Here is a 25,745-nt window from a genome sequence, read left to right as displayed (position 1 = left end):
GCTCAGTGGTTAAGAGCATTGCCTGCTCTTCCAAAGGTCCTGAGTTCAATTCCCGGCAACCACATGGTGGCTCACAACCATCTGTAATGAAGTCTGGTGCCCTCTTCTGGCCTGCAGACATACACACAGACAAAATATTGTATACATAATAAATAAATATTTGAAAAAAAAAACTTTAAAAAAAAAATAATAAAATTTTAAGTCTGCCTTAACCTAAGCTTTCACATAAAGCTGTAGGCATGAAATGCACGGACAATTCAACACCCTCTTCCCCTGGAAACCTGGGCTGAGAACAAGGCAGACATTTATACTGCCCTTTAGTACTACTTCCTCTATCGTGTGGCTGTCAAAAGGCTAAATGAGATTCTGGCAACATAAAAAAAACAGTTTTGAAAGGTCATGCTATGCAGACAGTCACAGCTTTCATAGTGTCCTTCTAAGGAAGACTACATGACAATCTGACCAGTTATGTTCTGATTAAAAGCAAAATGCACATTGCCACTGCATTATCAAAGGACCAGAACTGTAGACACTCAATAATATCTTTATGAACATCATTTTCCACTGTATAAACACACAGTGCTATTAGTGAAAAGGACCCTTGAGTAATGAAGCAGAACTGGAGGTAGGACACCAGCTCCCCCAAACACTGACAGGCAGGCTAAAACTGGACCACTCTGTTCACTCAGTGTTTATAAACTTAAAAAACTTTCAAATTAAAACAGATCAACAGCAGACTTGGTTGCACCTGCCTATAATCACAGCACTTAGAACAGGGAAATAGGAGGTTCAGGAGTTCAATGTTATCTTCAGCAACATAATGGCTTTAAAGACCCTGTCTCAAAAAACCAAAAACATGATGGTGAATGCCTCCAACCCCAACATTGGGGAGGCAGAGGCAGAAGGATCAGGAGTTTAAAGACAGCCTTAGATACAGAAAAGAATTAGAGACCACACTATACTACACAAGACACTGTCCCGATAAACAAAAAACAAAATCACACACACACACAAAAACCAAACCAAACCAAATTTAAATGCATCATTTTCCAAGGAAAAGCATAATACTATATTCAGCTGGATGTGTACTTAGTGACAGAGCACACGCTTAGCATGTGTGAGATGCTGGGCTACGGCTGTAGCACCTAGAAAAGAATGTTAACACTGTTCGCAGACATGGTGGGGCACGCCTCTAATCGCAGCACTCTGGAAGTTGAGGCAGGAAAACAGTCCTGAATTAAGGCCAGCCTGGGCTACAGAGTGAGCCCATATTTCAAATTGACCATTCTTTTAAATTAGCATATAAAGTAACAAGTTTCCTATGGATATTCATGCATAGGTATTAAGTTTGGATTGGTGCCCTGACATGCACCCTGCCTACCCTCTGTTTCCACCCTGCAGCTGCTTGTTCCCTTCGGCTCCCGGTATTCCCCTCTCCATTTACACATCATGTGTTTTATTCCTCTTCCTGACTCACCCTGATCATTCTTCAGAATTTCCCTAATTTGATTACTTCAAAAACCTGCCAGCTGGGCATAAACAATGCATGGTTTTAATCCCAGCACTCGGGAGGCAGAGACAGGTGGATTTCTTTGAGTGTGAAGCCAGTCTAGAGCTAGTAGTTTTAGGCCTGTCAGAGCTACATAGTGATAGTGAGACTCTGCCTCAAAAAAAATCAATCAAACAAACAAACAACCCAAATAAATGGGGCTAGAAAGATAGCTCAGTGATTAAGAGCACCGGCTACTTACACTACCAGAGGACCCAGGCTTAATTCCCAGCATCTACACAGCAGCTCACCACTGTCTGTCACTCCAGTCAAGAATACAAGCGTTGACAGGGCAAACATGCATGCAAAACACCCACAAAATAAAACAACGGGTAAAGCTAAAGCTGTTTGGTAGAGCACTGGCTCACCTAAGGTTCAATCTCCAGTACTGTCATACATCCAAAAAAGGCAGTAAGTCAGTAAAAATTATCTAGCTTCTGAAATGTCCAAACTTAGGGGCTGGAGAAATGGCTCAGAAGTTAAGAGCATTTGTTACTCTTCCAGAGCACCCAAGTCTGATTCCCACCACCCACATGGTGGCGCACAACAGACGATAACTCCAGTTCCAGAGGATATGACGCCCTCTTCTGGCCTCTGTAGGCATTGTACACACATACATTCAAAGTACTCTTACACACAAAAAATAAACTGTTCAAACTCATGGGTTAATAGCAGCAGCCTGGTTTTATGCTTGCTTTTGTTATCCATGCTACGAGTGTGTGCTCTTGTAACTCCACCACCTGGTAAATGTTGTTGTTTTTATTTTTGTTTGTTTTTCAAGACAGGGTTTCTCTGTATAGCCCTAGCTGTCCTGGAACTTGCTCTTTTAGACCAGGCTGGCCTCAAACTCACAGACATTACTACTGCCCAGCACACCTGATAAGTCTTTATTTAAAACAACAAAAATAAATAATAAAAGAATAATAAAAACACCTTTATATAGTAGTAGTGTCTCACTACTGTGATCCCAGGACTTCAGACTGAAGGAGCTCAAGCTCCAGGCTAGCCTGTGCTATATGGTCAATTTCAGGCCATCTTGGACTACGGTTTCAAACAAACAACAAAAGCAAATAAGCAAACAAAAACCTCCTCTGTATTAAGCATCCCTCAGTAGGCCCTTAGTTTACCTTAAAAAGAGGCCTAGGACTGCCCCCCATATAAACCCTGTCTCAAGAAATAGAAAAAAAAATTAGAAGCTAAACAATATTCAAACTTTCCTTCTATATTCAACTTTGTAAGAGACTAAGAAATAAAACCTACAAAACTGGACACTTACCTCAAAATAACAGCCCCCATTTCGGTGTTTTAGGAACGTGTGACATTACTTGGGTTTAAAGTGAAATATTCATGAAGACTCTTTCACATTAGAAGATAAACTGAAAAATAAAAGGTTGAAAGCCAAGTATTAAAACCAGATAGTGTTAAGTGTTCACTGCATGTATGCGGTACTTGACTGTGTATAGCACACACATGTAATAAACAGGCTGAAGATCTAATGAGGTTGAGAAACTTTTATGTTGAGGATCCATGCTCCAGTGTTCTCAGTTCTGGACCAGTTTAAAAGTCTAATAACTTTTCCTTATATATTTAGGTTTATATATTTAGGATCAAGTCTAAGTAATCCATAGGATGTAGAACAAAACAGAAATGCAGGATCCCCAGGCCAGCCAGGCCCTGTCTCAAAAAAAAAAAATTTTAAAAATAAAAATAAAAAACAACAACAAATTGCAAACTCCTACCCTAAGATAGTTCTACAAGGAAATATGTCTAAATCCAAGCAAAGCTTAGAGGATAAGAACACAAGCTGAGCAGAGTCCACCTGGTCTGTCTGCATTCTGGCAGCCAATTACTACTGTAGTTTCAGAGGCTTTGGAAAATCTTCCCACAGGAAAAACCAACTTAACCGCGATGCTACCACGAGGTGTCCCCTGACCACTGAGAGAGAAGACAACAATGACACTTAGCTCGCAGCAGAAGTCAAGGCTAACAAGCACCAGCTCAAACAGGATGTGAAAGCTGTGTTAACTGACATCACCAAGGTCAACACCCTGGGTCCAGTCTAATGGAGGAAGGCAGGATCCATTCGACTGGCTGCTGACTAGGATTCTCTGCACACTGTCAACAAAGTCGTGATCACCACAGCCCAGCTAGCTAATTCTAAATGTAAAAATACTTAGTGATAGAGAAAGAAACTTTTAGTATTGATCTTTCAGAGGACCCACGTTTGAGTACCAGTACCTGATGTTGATCAGGCAGCATACAAAGCTCCTCGAAGTCCAGCTCTGGGGAAATCAAACAACCCTAGTCTCTACAGGCACGTGCATTCATGTACACACACCTAAATACTGGTGTAAATGTAATTAAAAATACATTTTAAAAAATTTTTGAATAAATTAAGCCAGACACAGTGGCTCACACCTTCAATCCCAGAACCCAGGAGGCAGGAGAACATGGATCTCTGTGAGTCTGAGACCAGTCAAAGCTACAGAGTTGAGATCCAGTCTCAAAAATGAATGAATGCAGGCAGTGGTGATGCATGCTTGTAATCCTGGCACTTGGGAGACAGAGGCAGGCAGACCTCTGCGAGTTCAATGCCAGCCTGGTCTACAGAGTTGGTTCTTGGACAGCCGAAGCTACACAAAGAAACCTTGTCTCAAAAAAAAAAAAAACCTCACAGCAAAAAATGAATGAATCTATGAATAATGATACAGAGCTACTCATTCAAAAAAAAAGAATTTAAAGACAGAGGATGGCTTAGTATTAAATTCAGCACAGTTCCTCCTTTTAAGTAAGGAGCCAAAATTACATACACGATGTCAGCCACAGTCAAGACACTAATTCAGGGCATGGTGGCACATATTTTTAATCTTAGTACTTAGAGGCAGAAATATCTCTGAGTTTGAGGCTAGCCTGGTCTACATGGGGAGACCCTGTCTAATAAATTAATAAACAAAGACGTTGACTCTCTATTAAGTGAACAGCATTATCTGCACAGCATGGTGGAACGTATCTGTGTCACAGCACTTAGAAGGTGGAGACAGGAGAATTACAATTTTAAAGTCATCCTCAATTACATAGTAAATTTGGAGCCAGTCAGAGCTACATCAGAAGCTTATGCCAGGGCTGGAGAGACGGCTCAGAGGTTAAGAGCACTGACTGCTCTTCCAGAGGTCCTGAGTTCAATTCCCAGCAACCACATGGTGGCTCACAACCATCTGTAAATGAGATCTGGTGCCCTCTTCTGGCCAGCAAGCATACAGACAGACAGAACACTGTATACATAATAAAGAAATAAATAAATCTTTAAAAAAAAAAGAAGCTTATGCCAAAAAACAAACAAAAAACAAATCACATTTATCTTTCCATCCCTATTCCGCTCAGACTGGAAGTTGACCACAGCACCTCGCTAGGAAAATCCCTACCCATTACCAATAGGCTGCCTCTCCAGTCCTGTTTACATTCTTTAAGACAGTAAGTGTGTCTGTCTTAAACAGACATTTCCAAGACTGAACTTGAACTCACTCTACCTCAAGCAGATCTTGAACCTACAATCTTCCTGCCTCAACCTCCCAAGTGACTAGGCTTCCTGGCAGGCACTAACAGTCTTAATTTCATGTTCTTCACACAAACACACTCTTCCTATTTTTTGGCTTTTTTTTTAAAAGACTTATTTCTTTATTATGTATACGGTATTCTGACTGCATGTATCCCTGCAAGCCAAAAAAAGGCACCAGATCTCAGTACAGATGGTTATAAGACACCATGTGGTTGCTGGGAGTTGAACTCAGGACCTCTGGAAGAACAGCCAGGCCCCAGACCCTTTTCGGCTTTTAAAAGCAGTGTCTCATGTAGCCTATATGACTTTGAACTCCCTACACATATACACCTGAATGAACATGCCAAGGTCCACACCCATGAGACACACACAAATGGCCCCTGAGCCCTCTTACTCTTGTTCACTTTACCGTGTAGGGTGTAGCCTGATTACTACATGAGCTAAAAGTTACCCATTCTCAAACACAGGAAGCTGGGGATAAGAGTTTAACAAAATTCTCTAGAATCCAGTTTCTCTTTTATAAACAATTTATTTTTATCATGTTCATTGGTGTTTTGTCTGCATGTATGTCTGTGTGAGGATGTTAGGAGCACTCGAACAGGAGTTAAGGACAGGTGTGAGCTGCAATGTGGGTGCCGGAAATTGAACCAGGGTTCTCTGGAAGGCTAGCCAGCGATTTTGACTGATGAACCATCTCTCCAGTCCCTAGAACCCAGTTTCTTTAACTACGGGTAATGACTATATGTAGGTTTTTTCTGGGGGATCACAGAAAAATTGGCAGTATTAAAAGGTCTGTGAACATGCAACAGCCAAATATTAATTAGAAATGACCTAATGAATCTTAGGTGTTTCTGCAGCTTGCACTGCATTGCATCAGGAGACTGCTGCAACCTTGCCTCTGAACAAAGCAAGAATGCTGTGCAAGGCAGCCGCTGTCATCATGCTGCCTGAAACGGCTCGACTCCTATCCGAGACTACTGCATGTTATGAATTACAAGGCTTTCACTGTACATACAGGGCTTTCTGCTCTTATAAACATAATGATTTAATTATGGAAACCAACACTTTTGGTTATTTCCTATTGTTACTCCTCAGGATGCTAAGTACCAAATTAGTGTGTCTTTAGATTGTGCTAAAATCTTCTATTCTGTCGTCAGGCATTGGTGGCGCACACCTTTAATCCCAGCACTGGGAGGCAGAGGCTGGTGGATCTCTGTGAGTTTGAAGCCAGTCTGATCTACATAGAGAGTTGAAGGACAACTCGGGCTATACAGAGAAACCCTTTCTAAAAAACCAAACCAAAAAAAACAAACAAAAGTTATATTTGGGTCACTATCACCAGAATACATTGTACACATGTATAAAGCTGTCAAAGAAAAGAGAAGAAAACAGAAGGGAAAAAAGAAACGTTTATTTTTTAAAATTATTTTTTGAGTTGCTGACTCGAGTTTCATGAGAAATGGCTACATATATTTTGGCTTGGGATTAGAATATGATTTTCAACAATTTTTGAAGTGACCTTATACATACTTCTGCCATTAAAAATAAATAAGTGGCTGGAGAGAAGGCTCAGTGGTTAAGAGCACTGACTGCTCTTCCAGAGGTCCTGAGTTCAATTCCCAGCAACCACATGGTTACTCACCACCACCTGTAATGAGATCTGGCGCTCTCTTCTGGCCTGCAGGCATTCATGCAGACAGAACACTGTATACAAAATAAATAAATTTTTTTTAAAAAAATCCTCTGTTTTAGCTGGATGGTGGTGGCTCATGCCTTTAATCCCAGCACTTGGGAGGCAGAGGCAGGCAGATCTCTGTGAGTTCGAGGTCAGCCTGGTCTACAAGAGCTGGTTCCAGGACAGGCTCTAAGGCTACAGAGAAACCCTGTCTTGAAAAACCAATAAATAAACATGCAAGGTAGTGGGGTGGTGGCACACACTTTTAATCCCAGCACTTGGGAGGCAGAGGCAGGTCAATCTCTGAGTTCGAGGCCAGCCTGGTCTACAGAACGAGTTCCAGGACAGCCGGGCCATACAGAGAAATCCTGTCTCAAAAAAGCTAAAGATATGGGGCTGGAGAGATGGCTCAGTGGTTAAGAGCATCGCCTGCTCTTCCAAAGGTCCTGAGTTCAATTCCCAGCAACCACATGGTGGCTCACAACCATCTGTAATGAGGTCTGGTGCCCTGTTCTGGCCTGCAGGCATACACACAGACAGAATATTGTATACATAATAAATAAATATATTTGAAAAAAAAGGTTAAAGATAAAAATAAACAAGTATATGATGGGGGAGTGTCATATATCAATCTGTTGATTTCATTGGTTAAGCAATAAAGAAACTGCTTGGCCCTCATAGGTTAAAACATAGGTGGGTGGAGTAAACAGAACAGAATGCTGGGAGAAAGAAGCTGAGTCAGTGAGTCGCCATGATTCTCCCACTCCAGGCAGACTCAGGTTAAGATCATTCCTGGTAAGCCAGCTCGTGGACTACACAGATTATAAGAAATGGGCTAGTCCAGGTATGACAGTTAGCCGAGAAAAGGCTAGATGTAATGGGCCAAGCGGTATTTAAAAGAATATAGTTTCTGTGTAATTATTTCGGGGCATAAGCTAGAGCTAGCCATGTGGGCGGCCGGGTGCAGGGGACGCAGCCCCGCTGCTCCTATTTCAACAAGTATATCTACCTGTTGTGAAATTTTTCTTTCATCTTTAATATATAAAAAAGTAATTGCATACGAAAGGATTATTTTAAAATAAACATCATTATCAATAGACCTTTGGTTTGTATAACTATTTCATATGCCTATGTACTAGGGGGTCAACTAAAAGTGTCTTGGGTGAAAAGTCCCAAAGGGAAAAGTACAAGAAGCCTGCTCTACCGTGAGTAAAAAGAGATCATTAATCAAAACAGCAAGAAGCCAGGTGTGGCAGCAGCAATTGCAATCCCAGTGGAGGCCAGAAGGCAGAGGCAGGCATGTGGTGTGTTCAAAGGCCAGCCTGGAAGATGCAGGAAGCCCTATTTCAAAATTTAAAGAAATAAATTTAGGTCCCAAGAAGCTGGCTTATTATTAGATTCTAGCAATTGATATCTACTGAATTTTAATTACAACTAATTTTAAGATTTACTTTATCTGCTATCATAGTGCTGAAAGCCTGCTGTCCTGCCACTCAAGAGGTAGAGGATCACTGACAGCTTAAAGCCAGTGGGTCTGCCAAGGTTACAGTGAGAGCCTGACTTAAAAAAGAAAAATGTTACTAAAATTCTTTTTCTTGCTCTTTTTTGTGTGGTCCTACCCAGGCCTTGAACATGGCAATCGAAAACTCTACTATTGGTTGTGGCCCTGCCCCATTAAAATATTTTTAATAATTCTAATTAAAATTATTAGTTAATAAAAATACCTTTAATCCCAGAACTCAGAAGGCAGAGGCAGTTAGACCTGAGTCTGAGGCCAACCCATCTACTATACACAGCGAGTTACGGGCCACCCAGGGTTACATAAACAACAAAATGTGTGTTTTTTACAACAGGGTTATGTAGTTGATGAGGTAACTCCTGACTCTTCAGCCTCCACCACCCAAGTGCTGGAGTTATAGGTAGACTCCACCATACCTGGCTACAACTTTTTATTTTTATTTATGTGCATGAATGTTTTGCCTGCATGTATGTATCCACACCACATACATGTCTGGTATGCTGAGGAGATCAGAAGAGGGTGTGGGACTTGCCCCAGACCTGGAGTTACATGCGGTAGTGAGCTGCCATGTGGGTGCTGGGAATCAAATCCAGGTCTTTGGAAGAGAAACCAGTGCTCTTAACCTCTGAACAATCCCTCCAGCTCCTAAAAAATTTTTTAAGGTAGGGTCTCACTATGTAGCCCTGGAACTAATTATATAGACCAGGTTAGCCTCAAACTTAGGGACACACCTACCTCTGCCTCCTGAGTACTGGGATTAAAGGGGCACCACAGCCGGGCAATGGTGGCGCACGCCCTTAATCCCAGCACTCGGGAGGCAGAGGCAGGCGGATCTCTGTGAGTTCGAGACCAGCCTGGTCTACAGAGCTAGTTCCAGGACAGGCTCCAAAGCCACAGAGAAACCCTGTCTCGAAAAATCAAAAAAAGGGGGGGAGGGGGGCACCACAACCAATCCACTGCGCCTCTCTTGAACCTTCATCAGCTTTGCATGTTCAGTGTCTCACACAGCATGAACACACCCTTTCAACAAATGTTCCATGAAGAAATTAGTATAGGAAAATACTCACATGTTCTAATGTTAAAAGTGTATTATGTTGATGAAGTAGACTTTCCCACAACCAATAGAAATGTATGAAAGAAAACTCATGATAAATTGATAGCAATACCAGAGGAAGAATAAAGAATACATTCAGACCTGGTGGTTACAGTAGGGAGACCTTCAAAGTTCTGCCCTACGGCAACAAGGAAAGCTGATCCCAAAGGCAACTCAACTCCAAACACCCACAGCTCCAGTCTCTGACCGAAAAAGCATCCACCTCGGCATGGAGACAATCACACCACTGTTCTTAAAGGGTGGGAGGGGCAGTACTGAGGAGGTAGGGAGAAACCAGCCACTGGTGACTAATACAAGTATCTGCAGTCTGTGAAATTCATGTGTATTTGAAAATTTTGTTAAAAAGTAGTAATAAAATAGGGCTGGGGTGTAGATCAGTGGAGGGGGCAGGCATGGCCCTGAGCTCAAACACCACCACCAAAACTAAATTAAATATTAGTGTAAAAAATTGGGGTAGGGATTGACCACAGTGGCAGAGAGTGTGTAGAAGCCCATGCTGCTCCAGTCTCACTAACACACACACACACACACACACACACACACACACACACACACACCAAAATAAATGCAATAAACAAATACATCTGGCCTACTACCTTGGTGATATATCAGTACACTGAGATGTGTTCACTAAATATCTAAAGAAACACCTTTACCACAGATGTTTACCACAAATAAGCTATTTGCAGTACGACCCAGGAGATTGGAACAAGATGCCACACTAGCCAAAGAGAGTGAGTGAATAGGCAATCCTCAGCCTCCCCCACGGCCACTGCAGCCTCCGCCTCAGCTGACAGCTTCCTCTGCGCCTCTACTCTCAAACTGTAAAATAAACCCCTAAATGCAGAGGCTGTTGTAATTTTCAGAGTCTCTTTAACTTGGGTACCAGAAAGCCTCAAGCCCTTGGAACAAATCCGGTATCCGGATGATTTGAATCCTCATCAGTCAACTCGCTGATGGTAAACATCATGTTGGAAACTCATCCAATTATGGTTAGATCATTTACAAACTAGCTGATACTGCTACCACATTTTCTTTATGATATCTAATTACTTATTTAATGTCTGCACGTACACACACATTTTCTCGCTTGCTTATACACATGGCCTGGTATCTCGAGTAAATGAAGGACAGATGACTCTGAAGGAATCTTAATGTCTGGGCTGGAGAGACGACTGGCTGAAAAGCTTGCTGAGAGAGGAGGAGGACCAGAGTGTGGATCCACATATGCAGACACAGGCAAACAAACACTTTCTTTTCAAGTCAGGGTTTTTCTGTGTAGCCTTGGTTGACCAAATAATCTTTCTTTCTTTTTTCTTTTTTAAATGCTTAGTTTCTACTGGGTTTCCTGTTGTATACTTAAGAATAAACACTTTAGGGTCTGGAGAGATGGCTCAGCAGTTTAGAGCACTGGTTGCTCTTTCAGAGGTCCTAAATTCAATTCCCAGCAACCACATGGTGGCTCACAAGCATCTATAGTGGGAACTGATGCCCTCTTCTGTCATAAAGGTGTGCATGCAGATACAGCATCATAAACATAACATAAATAAATCTCTAAAAAATAAAGAATAAAACACTTGGGATGCAGAGTCAGAAGAATAAGTTTAACACTACCCCGCTACAGAATGAGATCTTTTTTAAAATATTCTTTTATTTATTACATATACAATATTCTGTCTGCGTGTAGGCCAGAAGAGGGCACCAGACCTCATTACAGATGGTTGTGAGCCACCATGTGGTTGCTGGGGATTGAACTCAGGACCTTTGGAAGAGCAGGCAATGCTCTTAACCGCTGAGCCATTTCTCCAGCCCACAGAATGAGATTTTGTCTCAAAATCACAAAACCAAACATTTTTGCAGTTTCTTCTTCCAAAGCAGTGGCTCTCAACCTTCTTAATGCTGTGACCCTTTAATATACATCTCATGTTGTAGTGACCACCCCCAACCATAAAATTATTTTGTTGCTACTTCATAACTGTAATTTTGCTACTGCTATGAGTCGCAATGTACACATCCTGGAAAAGAGGATATCTGATATGCACCACCTGTGAAAGGCTTGGTGAGCACCATCCCCCTGCCCCATGGGGTCAAGACCCACAGGTTGAGAACTGATGTTCCAAGGTCTACTGTAGGCAGCCTTTGCCTTTAGAAGATCTGAGCACAAGGAAGGTGGGGCATACCTGTAACCTAAAGCTTAGACGGTGGGAGGAGGATCGAGTTCAAGGTCAGCCCCATCTATTATTAGAGAATTTGAGACCAGCCTGGTCTCACAGGCCTACAAGACACCCAGTGTCAATAGTAATATTGACAATAAAGAAAGAAATCAGGATTATAAGAGCTGCATCAATTAAATTGAAAGAACCAATAATGTCTACATAGACTAAGAGAGAGATGTTAACAATTAAAAATATAATGTTTGGGGGCGTTTTTGGTTTTTGTTTTGTTTACAAATCTTCAGTGATTTTTTTCCAGTTGTGAAGAGAAGGTACAGGACCATCACTGTCATATTCATTCTCCCACACTCGGATAATGGAGTCCCAGTGTGGTTATGGCTAGGACTGGATGATGATGGGATTCAGGAAAGCTGAGAAGAGACCAACAGCAAGTGAAGAGCTGGGGTAGCTATCAGAAAACCAAGCCCCTGGGAGCTATTTCTGGGATGCAATCACTCTAGTGTGACACACAGTTTGGGTCTTGACCACTCCCCCGATAAAGCAGGCCAGAGAAACTAGAAATTCCAAGGCAGATCATACAAATCGTATCTTAGCTGGATGTGATGCCTATGTGCCTGCATCTGGGACCTGATGGCTAAGTACCAGCACCTGGGAGGATAGTGAGTTCCGGGCCAGCCTGAGCTACACAGTTAGACCGTGTCTCTGATAAATAAATAAAATTCAAGTCTGGCTTCTAGATATTTTCCATTACTAGCCCAGCTTACACTTATCACTTCATAATGTATGGCTTACACCTGTAACCCTAGCCTTGCACTCTGTCTATATGCAGAGTTGAGGCCAGTCTGGGCTACAGAAACTCAGCTCACAATGGAGGGAGGGAGGGAAGGAGGGAGGGAGGGAGGGAGGGAGGGAGGGAGGGAGGGAGGGAGGGAGGGAGGGAGGGAGGGACAGAGAGGGCTCAGCAGCTAAAGCACTTAACTTTTCTTATCAATGACCTGGATCCAGTTTCCAGCACCCACATGGCTACCTACAGCTGCCTGTAACTCCAGTTCCTGGGGATATGAGGTTGTCTTAGGATGCCATCTTCTGACAGCTGTCTTCTGACCTCCGAGGATGCCAAGCACATACATGGTACACTGCCATGCATGCAGGCAAAAAACAATCATACACATGGTGCACTTATATACACACAGGCAAACAATCATAAAACAGGAATCTTTAAAAAAAGGAAGAGAGCCAGGCGTCGGTGGCGCACGCCTTTAATCCCAGCACTCAACTCAGGAGGCAGAGGCAGGCGGATCTCTGTGAGTTCGAGGCTGGCCTGGTCTACAAGAGCTAGTTCCAGGACAGGCTCCAAAGCCACAGAGAAACCCTGTCTCGAAAAACCAAAAAAAAAAAAAAAAAAAAAAGGAAGAGAGGAAAGTGGATAGGAGGGAAGGAAAGGAAAGAAGAGCCCATACATAAGATGGCTCAGTAGGGCAAGGTGTTTGTTTGCTCTTCTAGGCAGCCTTTTAATTACCTGAACCCACATAGTTGAGACCCAATTCTTGCTAGTTACACACACACACACACACACACAAACACACACTGAAATGAATGTTTAAAAAAATTACAGAAAACCCCCTTATGGGGGCTAGAGATCACCCAGCAAAGGACCCAAATTTGGTTCTCAGCCCCTGTCAGGTAGCTCACAACCATCTGTAACTCCAACTCCAGGGAATCCAATGCCTCTGGCTTCCACAGGCACCTGCACTCACACGCACATACCCACATACAGACGTGTACACCCACACATAATTTGACAGTAAAAATAAAGCTTCAAATTAAAAACTCAAAGAAAAGGGAACTTCCTTAGGGTCTAGGTACTACTGATGACAGATGTAATGTTAGCACATCCTCTCCCTTCTCAAACATGAACGAGGGAAGAAAAAAAGGTCTAACAGTGTGAATGCTTGCTCTATTCATCTTTTAAAGTGAATGGTTATCAATTGCATAGCACGGTTTATCTACTGCAGTGTATTGGTATTCAACAGCAAATCTGTTTCCTTCCTTTCTGCCCAGTACTTTAAGATTAAGCTCAGGAAAATCTCCAGTCACCCATAACTGGCAGCCCAGCAAGATTAAAAAAAAAAAATACTCACGGCCTTCGGACCTGAAAAACCTTTCATTGATTTGTACACACTTACGAGGATATTTAGCTATGCTAACGTGATATATTTAAGACTAGGAAGTTTTTATTTGCATGGGTGGGGGCGGCAAGGTCGCTTACTACATGGCCCCAGCTGGCCTGAACTCCTGAACTCAATCCGTAGAGCACAGATGGAATTGCAGGTGTGAACTACTACACCTGGATCATTCAACTTCCTAGCTATTTAAAAAAGGGGGGAAGGGGTATAGCTCAGTGGCAGAGCCCTGCACAAAGCCCTGGGTCTGAAGGGCCTATTCAGAAGTACTCTAGAGTAAATTACACTTGAAAAGAGACCAAGAAAAGAGCTACAATAGCTACCAGAAAATACCACAAAAAATAAATAGATGATCAGGGTGTGGTGGTGCACTCCTTTAACCTCAGCACTCAAGAGGCAGATCCCTGGAGTCTGAAACCAGCTCAGTCTATGTAGCGTTCCCAGCCAGCCAGGGTTACATAGTGAAACCCTGTATTAAAAACCATAAAACCATGAATGAATGAATGAATGAAACAATGAATGGAAAGCTGGGTATAGTGCCTTACACCTGTAACACCATCATTCAGGAGGCAGAGGTAAAAGAATTACTCCAAGCTCCAGGTTAGCCTAGGCTACAGTGAGACTTTAAATCTCATTTAAAAAGAAAAAAAAAAATTTTTTTTTGTTAAGACCTGCGGCTATAACTCAGTGGGAAAATGTTTGCCTAACATGCATGAAGTCCCAGGTTCAAGACAAGATCAGCCTTGATGATGATGGTAGTGAGGATGATGGGCTGGTATGGGAAGAAGATCAGGCCAGCCTAGACTGCATACCCAGCCCCTTGGGGCAGGAGAGTAGAAAACCAGACAGGCCTAGAGTGGGGCTAGAGAGATGGCTCAGTGGTTAAAAGCCCTGGCTCCTCTTCTAGCACCTTCATGGCAGCTCCAAACCACCTACAGAGATCTCATGTCCTCTTCTGGCCTCCATGGGCATTAGGCATGCACATGACACAAAATACATGCAGGCAAAAAAACCCATACAACATATATGTGTGTGTGTGTGTGTGTGTGTGTGTGTGTGTGTGTGTGTGTGTGTTGTTTTTTAATTTGACTCTCAACCTGAGAGATGGTTCAACAGTTAAGAACACTGCCCTTTCAGAGAACCTAGCTTGACTCCCAGCACCCACAAGGCATGGCAGCTCACAGCTGTCTGTAACTCTGGTCCCAGGGAATCAGATGCCCTCTCCTGGCTTCCTTGGTCAGCTGGCACACGAGTGATCCATAAAAATACATGCAGGCACAACATCCTTACACATAAAATAACATTTTGTTCTTACATCTGAATCTACCACTTAAAAAACTTTGCTCCATTTGACATGTAATTTCCTGAAATTCAAATTTCCTCCAGGGGTGATGTCTTTTAGTACCTTCATTAGAGAATTGTTAAAAAATTACAGAGAAAGCACTTAGCACATCCCAACATGTAAGCAAGCATTCAATAAATGTTTGTTATTCTTGGTCTGCTTAACTCCATACACAGTAGGAGACGCTTGAGAGTTTTTCCAATACGCTATATGCACAGCCACAGCTTTAAAAGGCAAAGGCCATAAGAGGAAGCTGGGTCTAGGCACAGAAGCAAGCATCATTAATACCAGACTATGGAGATAGAGTCAGGTGGATCAGGGCTTTGAGGTTAGGCTGAGCTACAGAGTGAGTTTGAGGCCAGCCTAAACTACTCGAGACCTTGTTTCACAAACTGAAACGTAACACAAAAGACAGGCCAGTCATTCGCTCGGCAGAAAGAATGCTTGCCTAGCATTCATGAGGCCCTGGTTCAGTCCCCAGCACTCATAAACTAGACAAGAGCTTCTGCAATGCCAGCACTTAGGAGACCAAGAGAGGAAAAATGCTGAACATTCCAAACCAGCGTGAGCCACACAGTGAGTACTAGCAAGGCCTACCAGGTCTACATAGCAAGACTGTCTCAATCAAATTCCTTACATCCTCTACCCTGCCCCAAACAAGAACAAGTGACAAGCTGGCTCATCATAAAGGCAGCATGAGAACCTTGCACCCAGAAGTTCCTCATCAAGAAAAGACAGCGTGGTTCTGGTTCACAGAGTCAGAGGCTGGTGGAGTTCTATGACTTTGAGGCCAGCCTGGTCTACAGAGTGAGTTCCAGGACAGCCAGGACTACAAAGAAAAACCTTGTCTCGGGGGGGTAAAACAAACAAACAACAACAACCAAAAAAAACATTACTAGAGGGCTAAGGTGTACCCAGTGGTAGAGCACTTGCTTAGTGTGTGCTTACAAGAGGCACACAATTAGAATACTAGAGCAAAGGTGAAGTCATACAGCAGGAGTTAATGGTGGTCTGGTGTGATGGTAGCCAGGCAGGGGAAAAGAACACTTTGACTCTGAAGACAACCTTAACTGCACTGTAAGACCCTGCTTCAAAGGAAAACAACAAGATTTTGGAAGTGAGAGTGTGGTTTAGTGGCAGAGGGCTTGCCCAGAATGCAAAAAAGCCCTGGATTCCAACCCCAAAACTGCAAAAAAAAGGTAAGTTTAAGTTCTATGTCAACTAATGATAGAAATTATCCTGTTATTATATATAATTTGTACGAGGTAGGAGTGACCTGGCCTCAAAGAGAGCACCTCTCACCTCAGAAGCTGAGGGAGGAAGATGACAAGTCTGAGGCCACCCTGAGCTCCAGAGTGAGACCTTGGTGGGGACAGGGGTGTCTCTTACACTACAGCTAGCAGGCAGGCCTTCTGGGTATTTAAATTCTACAAAAACTGCCATAGATTATTTTAAACAAAGCAAACTCCAACTGTGATTATAATTATGATTCTGGTTGTCTTAAATGCCAATTATTCAGATCTGAAAGATTCAATCCTTTAAACAATAATCTATAAATGTATCCAAACGGAGCTTCGACCTCTTGTTGACAGCCACTGAAAATGCCTTCCAATGGCTCAGCAGGTAAAGAATTCATGGAATTCATGTCTTCAGTCTAGCAATCACTGTGGTTGACCACAGTCAACACTAAATTATTTGGACAATGCTGGTTGATCATCTAACTCCTTAAAGACCTTCCATCTTTTCCCAACTTCACAACGGCCATTAATTACTTCAAATGACAGAAAAAGCACAATCTGTAAATATTACAGTTAGGAAATATTCCTAGCTAGTTATTACAAATGCCCAGGACAAACCACAGTCAGGAATGTGGCTAAACTGTAGTTTAAAATAAAGCTTCTGGATTACCACTGATTTCTTCTAATCTACTTAATCCTCCGGTGCAAGCACGGATAATCAGGATCACAGTTCCCTCTAAGGCAAATGGTCACTTGTCTGGTGGTCTCCCCAGTGGCCGCAGCACTAGACCAACCACGCCATAGAAAACAAGCAAGGATGCCAAGCTTAGCCCCTCCTAGGTTTTCTCTAGAGGGCTGTGAACTGGAGACCTGACTCTTGACAATACTGAAAACAGGACTGTTCAGTTCCAGCAGTGTATTATTCCAGAGGTCCCAATGAAGGACCTCAACCTCAGGTCACCTGCCCAATATTAAAACAACTATTTTATAAGTCCACACACTTATTTATAACCCTAACATTGTATAGCTGTGAGTTCCAGGCTAGCCTAGGCTAGAGACAGAGACCCTATTCCCCAACAAAGGAAAAACAAAAGACAAATCAAAGATTTATATATTTTCTGAGGGAGTAACAGAACCCTAAATCAGCCATGTTCGGATGGAATCAAGTAAGTAACGGAGCAACTGCATCTGCAATGCACTAAGGCAAAGGTGGTGTATCATCCCTTAGTCACCAGAAAACCATCTACAAAAGTGTTGGAATAAAATGAGTAGGCTAGCAGAATGTACACAGAAGGCAAGAGAGCAGTCATGAGGAAAAGCTGAGCCAGGCACAGTGATGCATGTCTTTACTTTTTTATGTACTTACTTATTTTGGATTTTTCTGAGACAGGCTTTCTCTGTGTAGCCCTGGTTGTCCTAGGATCTGTAGACCAGGCTAGCCTCAAAATCATAGACCCACCTGCCTCTTGCCTCTCAAGTGCTAGGATTAAAGGCATATACCACCACACCCAGCTGGTACTCTAAGTCCAGCTTAGGAGGCAGAGGTAGGAGACTCTGAAATCAAAAGGCTGGTCTACATAAAGAGCTCTACGACATCCAGAGCTACGTAAAGAGACCCTGTCTCCAAACAGAAAACAAAAACAAGAGGAGACAGAGGAGAAAGGCTGAGACTTCAGAACATGATCCCCACACTATCTGGCATGCTAACAATAAATATATGGGAATTCCATTTTATCACAGGTGGGTAGGATATGACTCACCAGGTAAAGGCACTGCCTGCCAAGCCTAACAACCTGAGTTTGGTCCTCAAGACCCACACAATGTACCAGGCAGTGGTGGTGCACGCCTTTAAATCCTGCACTCAGCAGGCAGAGATGGGCAGATCTCTGTGAGTTCTAGGCCAGCCTGGTCTACAGTGTGAGTTCCAGTATAGGCTCCAAAGCTACACAAAGGAAACACTATCTTGAGAAACCAAAAAGACCCATACAACAGAAGAAATGACTCCAGAAAAGTTGTTCTCTGTCCACACATGCGCTGTGACAGCCTCTCCCCACCCCTACACACACACACACACACACACACACACACACACACACACACACACAAAAGAAATGTATTAAAAAAACAAACAAATGACCAGACACGACGATGTCAGGAAGTCTAAAATATCAGCACACTGAGACACAAGGATCTAAGTTCCAGGCCAGCCTTGGATACATAGTAAGATCCATTCTCAAAGCAAATCAAAGCAACAAGAAACGTCTTTTAACTTAAAAATCTCTTTAGTCAGCCAGGAGTGGTAGTGCATACCTTTAATCTCAGAACTTTGGAGATAGAGATAGGGAGAGACCAGCCTAGTCTACATAGGAAGTTCCAGGATAGCCAGGGCTCCCCAAACAGACCGTCTAATCCCAGCCATGCATCTAATCTTTAAGACTTTTCCTCACTGACTACAACCTTGGGACTCAATTATTTATCCTAGAGATAACACAAAGACAATTATGGAATACATGCAAGAATATATCCACTAGTTAGGACCATTCTAAAAGGCCAGAGTGGAGCCAATGTCAGGACTTTGAAAGGCAGACTTTGATTACATTGGAGCAGGAAGAGCCCTTTCAGCTGGAAGGATGCCTCTCACAGGTGTACAGGCATTGTGAACTGCCCCCGAGCATAAACTCTACTCACAAAACAGCCCAAACCAACCAGGAAATACACGGGGAGGGGAGGAGAGGAGAAAATGAGAGAGTCAAAATCTAGGGCATAAGTAAAACGTGAGGTGGGGGGAGAGGAAGGGAAAGGGATAAGGAGAACTGTCACACACATGCTGCAAACTGGTAACATCTGACACAGCTTTCTTGTTCTTCATCTTCATTGAAATTTATTCTTCTAAGACTTTGAATTCCAATGCGTTCCCTAATATTTATTTCTACTAGACGTGCATATTTTGGGTTTGCTTTTGTGTTTTCTGAGACAGGGTCACATACTTTAGTAGTGCAGTCTAGCCTTTGACTCAGGGCCATCCCTCTACTTCAGTTTTGTGCACTGGGATTACAGGCACGGTCCACTTGTGATTCTTCTACAACCTTTCTTTGCTTTCAGACCTCCTGAGCAATTTTCAGCATTGACAGTTCAGGCAGACACAGGGAGAAATCCTGAACAATTTGGTACTTTATACAGTACGACATGGCTGTCAAGTAAGTAGTCAGTAGAAACCAAATGACAGGGATTTTTCTCCAAATAGAGCAATTTGTGGTAATTGAAACAAATGATTGAGAAGATTACACACACATATTCATGTGTACACACACATATTTATTCTCACACATATACATATATATAGGTATAATGGAAGGTGTCAGATTAAAAAAATAAATTGTCTAATTGAACAAAAACTATATATAGGTAGGCATGGTGGCCCAAACCTACATTTCTCGTATTCAAGAAGTATGAGGACCACAAATTTGAGACCAATCTGGAACACAAAGAAGGGTTCTTTTTTTTTTGCGGGGTGTTTTCGAGACAGGGTTTCTCTGTGGCTTTGGAGCCTGTCCTGGAACTAGCTCTGTAGACCAGGCTGGTCTCGAACTCACAGAGATCCGCCTGCCTCTGCCTCCTGAGTGCTGGGATTAAAGGCGTGCGCCACCATCGCCCGGCCACAAAGAAGGGTTCTATCTCAAAAAAATAAGTAAATAATAAAAAACAGCAGGCAAGATAGGTAAGCCAGTTAATGTTCCAGGCCATGATCTGATTTGAGACTATCTCAAGGAAGACAGAAAATGTCTCTGCCATCAGAAAACTCATATATTGGAGGAACAAGATCGGAAATGTGGGAACAAGAAACCAGGCAGAGGTAGGCCTAGTGGCATACTCCTTTGATCCCAGCACACTACTGGCAGAGGAGGGGGTTGATATCTGTCTTACAGAGAATCTAGGTTCAGTTCCTGGTTTGTTGTTGGTTTTTTTTTTTAAGATAATTGTCTTGTCTCTCTCCATCTGTAGTAAAGGTAGTCTAGAACTCATGTGTAATGCAGGCTAGCCTTGAACTCTTGGTGATTCTCCTGCCTCAACCTTTAAGTGCCAACATTATAGGTATGCACCCATAAACCACCTCTCCAATCACCGTTCCCTCTCCTCTACACATAACCAGTTCTTTAACCCTTTCAGATTTACTTCCAAAATCTACCATCTGCAATCCAGAACCAGAGGATCCAATGCTCTCTTGGCTTCCAGTGGTAGCCTGACAAGCACATGATTCACACACATACATGCATACATATATACAAGCAAGCAAAACACTCACAGTCATAAAATAAACTTTGAAAATAAAAAATAAATACAGAGGCAGGCAAATCTCTGTGAGTTTGAAGCCAGCTTGGTTGACAGAGTGAGTCCCAAGACAGCCAGGACTGTTTCACAGAGAAATCCTACCTCGAGAAACCAAAAACAAACAAACAAATAATAATAATAAAGGATGCCTATAAACAGAGCAAGGAGCCTGAAGAGTAGCTCAATAGTAGCAAGGACAAGGACCTGGATTCCAGCTCCAGGATTCCCCATACCATCCAGAACCACCCCCCCCCCAAAAAAGAGAGAAATATATATAGGTATAGATAGAGCAGAAGTTTGATGCTCAGGACTGGTGATAAAAATCTGAGTCAACAACATGTGATAATATTTAAAGAGGAAGAGAATGACATCACTCAGAATGAGCACAGGTAAAGAAATGCAGAGGGACAGGCAGAAGGCCCTCAGGGATTTTGGATGTTTTCAACTCAAGGAGTAAAGAAGGCGAAGGAAAGAGGGAAGAAAGCCTTAAAACTCTAAGGCCTAGAAAGGTCCTTGGCATTTTACAATTCTCAGACCATACAGCTCCTCCACCAAGGCCTCCTCTTCCTATCTGCCACATATTTATCTGGACTCTATAAATTAAAAATCTGTAGAAGAGTGGATGGGGGAAGAGGGGGAGGGAACTGGGAAGAGGGGAGGGAGGGAAAACTTCGGTTGGGATGTAAAAACAAAAATTAAGAAGAAACAAACAACAACAAAAATCTGAAGCTTAGAACTGGGCCCAACCCTTGGAGCCACAGCTATTTTGACTTTGACTTAGAGCAAGGTCTAGAACCGAAGCAAGCTGCCACTTCTGACCCTTAGCCTTTCCATGGTGGGTTGCGGGAGCAGCAATCCGTGAAGCAGACAGGAGAGGCCTTAAAGAACACTTAAGCCACAGGAATCGCCTTTGCTTTCCATACAATTTGCTGACATTCACAAAACAAGCTGATCAGGAGACTTTATAGATCAACCTGCAGAAAAATGAAATAAAAGCAGAAAAGCGGGGCTAGGGATATTAGCCAAGCGCATGTTTATCATGTGTGTAGACCTGGGTTCAATCCTCAGCCTGCACACAGGGAAAAAGAAAAGGAAGGGGAGGGGAGGGAAGGAGGGAGAGAAGGGAAGTCAAGGTGGCCACAGAGATGTAGCTCAGCTGGAAGTGCTTACTTACCTACCACGCAAGGAAGCCCTGAATTTGATCCCCAGCTCGGCATAAAAATGGGTGTAGTTCACAGGTGTGTGGTGGGATTCCAGAATTAGGAAAGTAGAGGCAGAGTTGCCCACATACAAGAAGCCAAAGCTACAAAATAAGCTACAGGTCGGCCTGAGCTACAGAGCAATATTCTGATTTTTGTTTGTTGCTTTGAAATACACAAGAGGGCTGGGAACATATAAGCTCTGAAGTTCAGCACTTGCCTAATATAACAAAGCCCTAGGTTCAAAAAAAAACATCCAACTTGTTGTCGGGCCAACGATCTTTAGCACAAGAAAACCACCTGATTTTTCCACTTTGTAAAAACACCCTGAAGGTGGAATGTTCTAGTCAGTGTGTTAATCACAAGGGCAAACTAGAAACGTTTCTTCAGTCCTTTTGGCTTTAGTGAATACTATTTCAGTTTTACACTTTCAGGGTTTTGCCTTCTTAAACTTGGGCACCATCCTAATCCAAAGTATTTGATCGCCGCCATATTATAGAGACTGTTCCTACATGCTTTTGCTTTCTTTTTTAAAAGTGTGTGTGTGTGTGTGTGTGTGTGTGTGTGTGTGTGTGTGTGTGTGTGTGTGTTTGCCGGCCCTCAGGTGTCCGTGTCCATCTCATTTTCCTGATAGGCTCTCTCATTGGCCTAGGGTGCCAGGATTCTGACAGGCTGGCAGGTCCACCAGCAACCCCCAGGACCTACAGAGCACTGGGATTACAAGTGGATGTGCTTCACAGAGTTCTGTGAGGACAAAGGGGAAGATGCAAATCCAAGGCCAGCCTACTCTATAGAATGAATTCTAGGCCAGTGAAGGCTAACACTGCAAAACTCTGTCTCATAAAATCCAAAACAAAATAAAACAAAAATCCTCACACACAAAGTAGCACAAAATCAGCAAGTGATAATGAACTCCTGGAAACTCAAGACTCCGTGGAGATGTTATTAGGAACCATATTTCCAAACATCCATTCAACACTTCGGAATAAATACTCATCTAATTTAATTATGATGACTTCACCACACAGTAAGTAACACTGCCCACAATGATGTTTACAAAAGCACTTGTCACTCCCTTCGGATGTAGCAATGAAGAAAAAAAAAAGGAGTATGTTTCCATACTCTTCCTGTGTTTATACTCTGTAACAAGTGACAATTTAAGTGCCACTTCAGATGGGTTAAACAGCAAAGCAATTTTGATGGGTTCTGTTACCCTAATTCACTCGTATCTGAGAGAGGTTTCCAAATCAGCCTTTGAGAAACTACAGAATTCTAGGAAGAGACTACAGAATCCCACTCTGGCCGCTGTAAGATAACAGGCTCCTGCATTAAGCAACTCGAGTTGAGCGTATTGCAATACTAGAGCCGTTCCGAAATAAAAGTATCCTCAATGCCAACCTGCACGAAGGAACTAGTCAGCGCCAGCAAGGATGCTGCAGCGGGCTGCTCCCAAGAGCTCCCGTCCACCGAGTACCTACAGCAGGGTAAGCTTGGCCTCCCGCAACCCCAGGAGGTGAGTATTCACAATTCCCGCTCCACGTCTTCCCGGAGTATTTCAGTCAAGGCCGCGGGACGCGTCAGCGGCGGCACCGGGACTCTGACCGGTCCGAAGCCGGAGAACCCGGAATCGCGCCGCGAACGCGGCGCTCAGGCACCTGAGGGTCGGCAACAGCCGGGCGTCCGCACCGACGCCAGCCGGGCCGCTCTGCACCCGCGCCTCTTATGATCGCTCCCCAGGCGCTCTGCGCTGTTCGGTGTCCGCTGCCCGAGGCCTGGGCGCCGCGTACCTCAGAGCCCGCGCGGCCGCGGCCGAGCCCGGCAGGAAGCGCCGCCCGAGCCGCCCGAGCCGCCAGCGCCGCAGCCCGCGCCGCCGCCTCCCGCGCTCACCTGCCCCGCGCGCCGCCACCGGCTCCCGATCCCGCAGCACGATCAACAGCTCCCGCGGCCGCGCCCGCCCGGCTCCGGCACCTGCATGCCCAGCACTCAGCCTCCTGCTGCCTTCGGGGCTCAGAGTAACACCCGCCCACCGCCCACGACCATGGCCGGCTCCGTCGCAGCCGCTGCACCGCCCGACGGAGCACGCGCGCGCCACCGCCGTGCCCGCGCCTGCGCGAGAGCGCGCGCGGGCCTCCCGGGCTCTCCTCCCCGCTGGCCGGCCCCGCCCACCCTCTAGGGCCAATCCCCAGACGCCCGCCTCCAGGCAGCCCCTCCCACTTACCGCGCAAGGCTCGGACTTGGCCCCGCCCCTCGGGAGAGTCCGCGCCAGCCTCTCCCTGTGCGGCTGTCTGCGCCGCGTTCCTACTGCGCTGTCGGCGCGCTTGGGTTGGCTTGGGGAGCACTGCGGTGTCTGCGGCACCCAGCTCGCCGCCTTCGGGAAAAGCCGCACCTCCGCAGACACCCTTTGTTCCCACGGCCCAGCTGGCCTTCCATTCCCCGAGATGTGAACGATCCTTTAGGTTTGAAGTGGCCAGCCTTTAAAACACTTCTGTGTTGTCTCCCCACACGACCACACTTGACGTTTGGCTGCCGAACCTTACACTTCGCCCAGCGCTTTTTGCTTGCCTCATCTCCCTGCTGTCGGGAAATTTCATAGTCCTTCCTTTAGTGAAACGCTTGAATTTCACTTGCTGTCAACCAAACCTTGGGGGCTGGGGATAGAGCTCAGCGGTAGGGCATGCACACAGCATGCGTGAGGTCCTGTGTGGGATCCCTATAGTCTTTTTGTTTGCATATCATAAACCTACTGTAACCCAATGCTACTCTTAACAGTTCAGGCAAATACTTGAATGGTCTGGGATAGATCTACAAGTAGAACGAAAATGAGGCAAGGTGGCAAAGCAGTTTGATTCTGGGAACATAGCTCAGAAAATCAAGGTTGGTGGCCCAAGCTTGTAAATCCCAGCGTTCAGGACCCGGTACATTGACAGGACAACTGGGTTACAGCGTGAGTTCCAGACTAGGCAGAGCTGCAAAGCAGGACTCTTGTCTCAAACAAACAAAAAACAACAGAAGTTAACCTATTTCACCATTCTCCTAGGAGTGTGGGTTTTATAAACAATTGTAAGAGGAGCTGCCCTTTGAGGCTTCAGACCATTGCCAATGAAGCCATCAAAATGGTTAACCCAACAGTGAAACCCGGGTCCTTTCGGATGTCCAATGAATAAAATTATCCTGAAGACTCAGTGAGCTCACAGCCAGAAATGTCAGTAAAGGACCATCACAACTTGACCCTCAACCCAAATCCCAAGCTTTCACACACCCCACCACCACCACCACCACAAGGTCGGCCTCAGGCCCAGGACAGAAACCATCTTTCAGGCCCTCAGAAAAGGACTGTGAAAATATTTCCTGCAATGAGAATGGTAGGAAAATTTGAGACATCTTGAAAACAGAAGATATTTCCAGCTTTAAAGAGAACTAAGACGTCTTAAGAGAGATGGGCTCCAGCGTGGTGACACTTGCCTTTAACCCCCGGACTAGAGAGGCAGAGGGAGGTAGGGGCAGGCAGAGTTCCAGAACAGCCAAGGCTACCAAAGAAACCCTGTCCTTGAAAAGCAAAATAATGATAATAAAGTAAAAAGAAGATTGATTGGACAAACAGGAAGGCGGGATGAAGAATGTAGATATAGGAACAATACATCTTAAAACCTAAGGACACTAAAGTCCCCAGCAGCCACAGAAGCTAGGGGAGGGACATAAACCAGAGGCTCACATTCCTTAAAAGGAACCAGCCTTGCAGACATCTTGACATCACTTTTGGAGTCTAAAACTATGAGGAACTAAGTTTCTGGATTTTTTCAAGCACAAATTTTGCAATCGTTTCCTCAACTAGAGAAAAGACTAGCCCAAGTGATCGTTGTGATAGGG

The 25,745-nt window shown here is 44.2% G+C and overlaps 1 protein-coding gene across 2 annotated transcripts in view; it reads right to left on the bottom strand.

The window, feature by feature from the left end:
- Pik3cb (phosphatidylinositol-4,5-bisphosphate 3-kinase catalytic subunit beta) overlaps positions 1–23,957 on the bottom strand; it is a 104,415-nt gene extending 80,458 nt beyond the window's left edge. The window contains exons 1-2 of one of the 2 annotated variants that reach the window (XM_075964898.1): positions 23,766–23,957; positions 2,826–2,925 (exon numbers count right to left, since the gene is read on the bottom strand). The gene's annotated coding sequence lies outside the window, so the exon portion shown is untranslated. The remainder of the gene's footprint in view (positions 1–2,825; positions 2,926–23,765) is intronic. The other variant, XM_075964897.1, reaches the window with a different exon arrangement.
- Between the last annotated feature and the right edge of the window lie 1,788 nt (positions 23,958–25,745).

This window comes from Microtus pennsylvanicus, chromosome 3 (assembly GCF_037038515.1).
Source record: "Microtus pennsylvanicus isolate mMicPen1 chromosome 3, mMicPen1.hap1, whole genome shotgun sequence".
Classification (NCBI taxonomy): domain Eukaryota; kingdom Metazoa; phylum Chordata; class Mammalia; order Rodentia; family Cricetidae; genus Microtus; species Microtus pennsylvanicus.
Note: the sequence above shows the minus strand (reverse complement) of the source record. Positions and strands in the feature narration are given on the sequence as shown.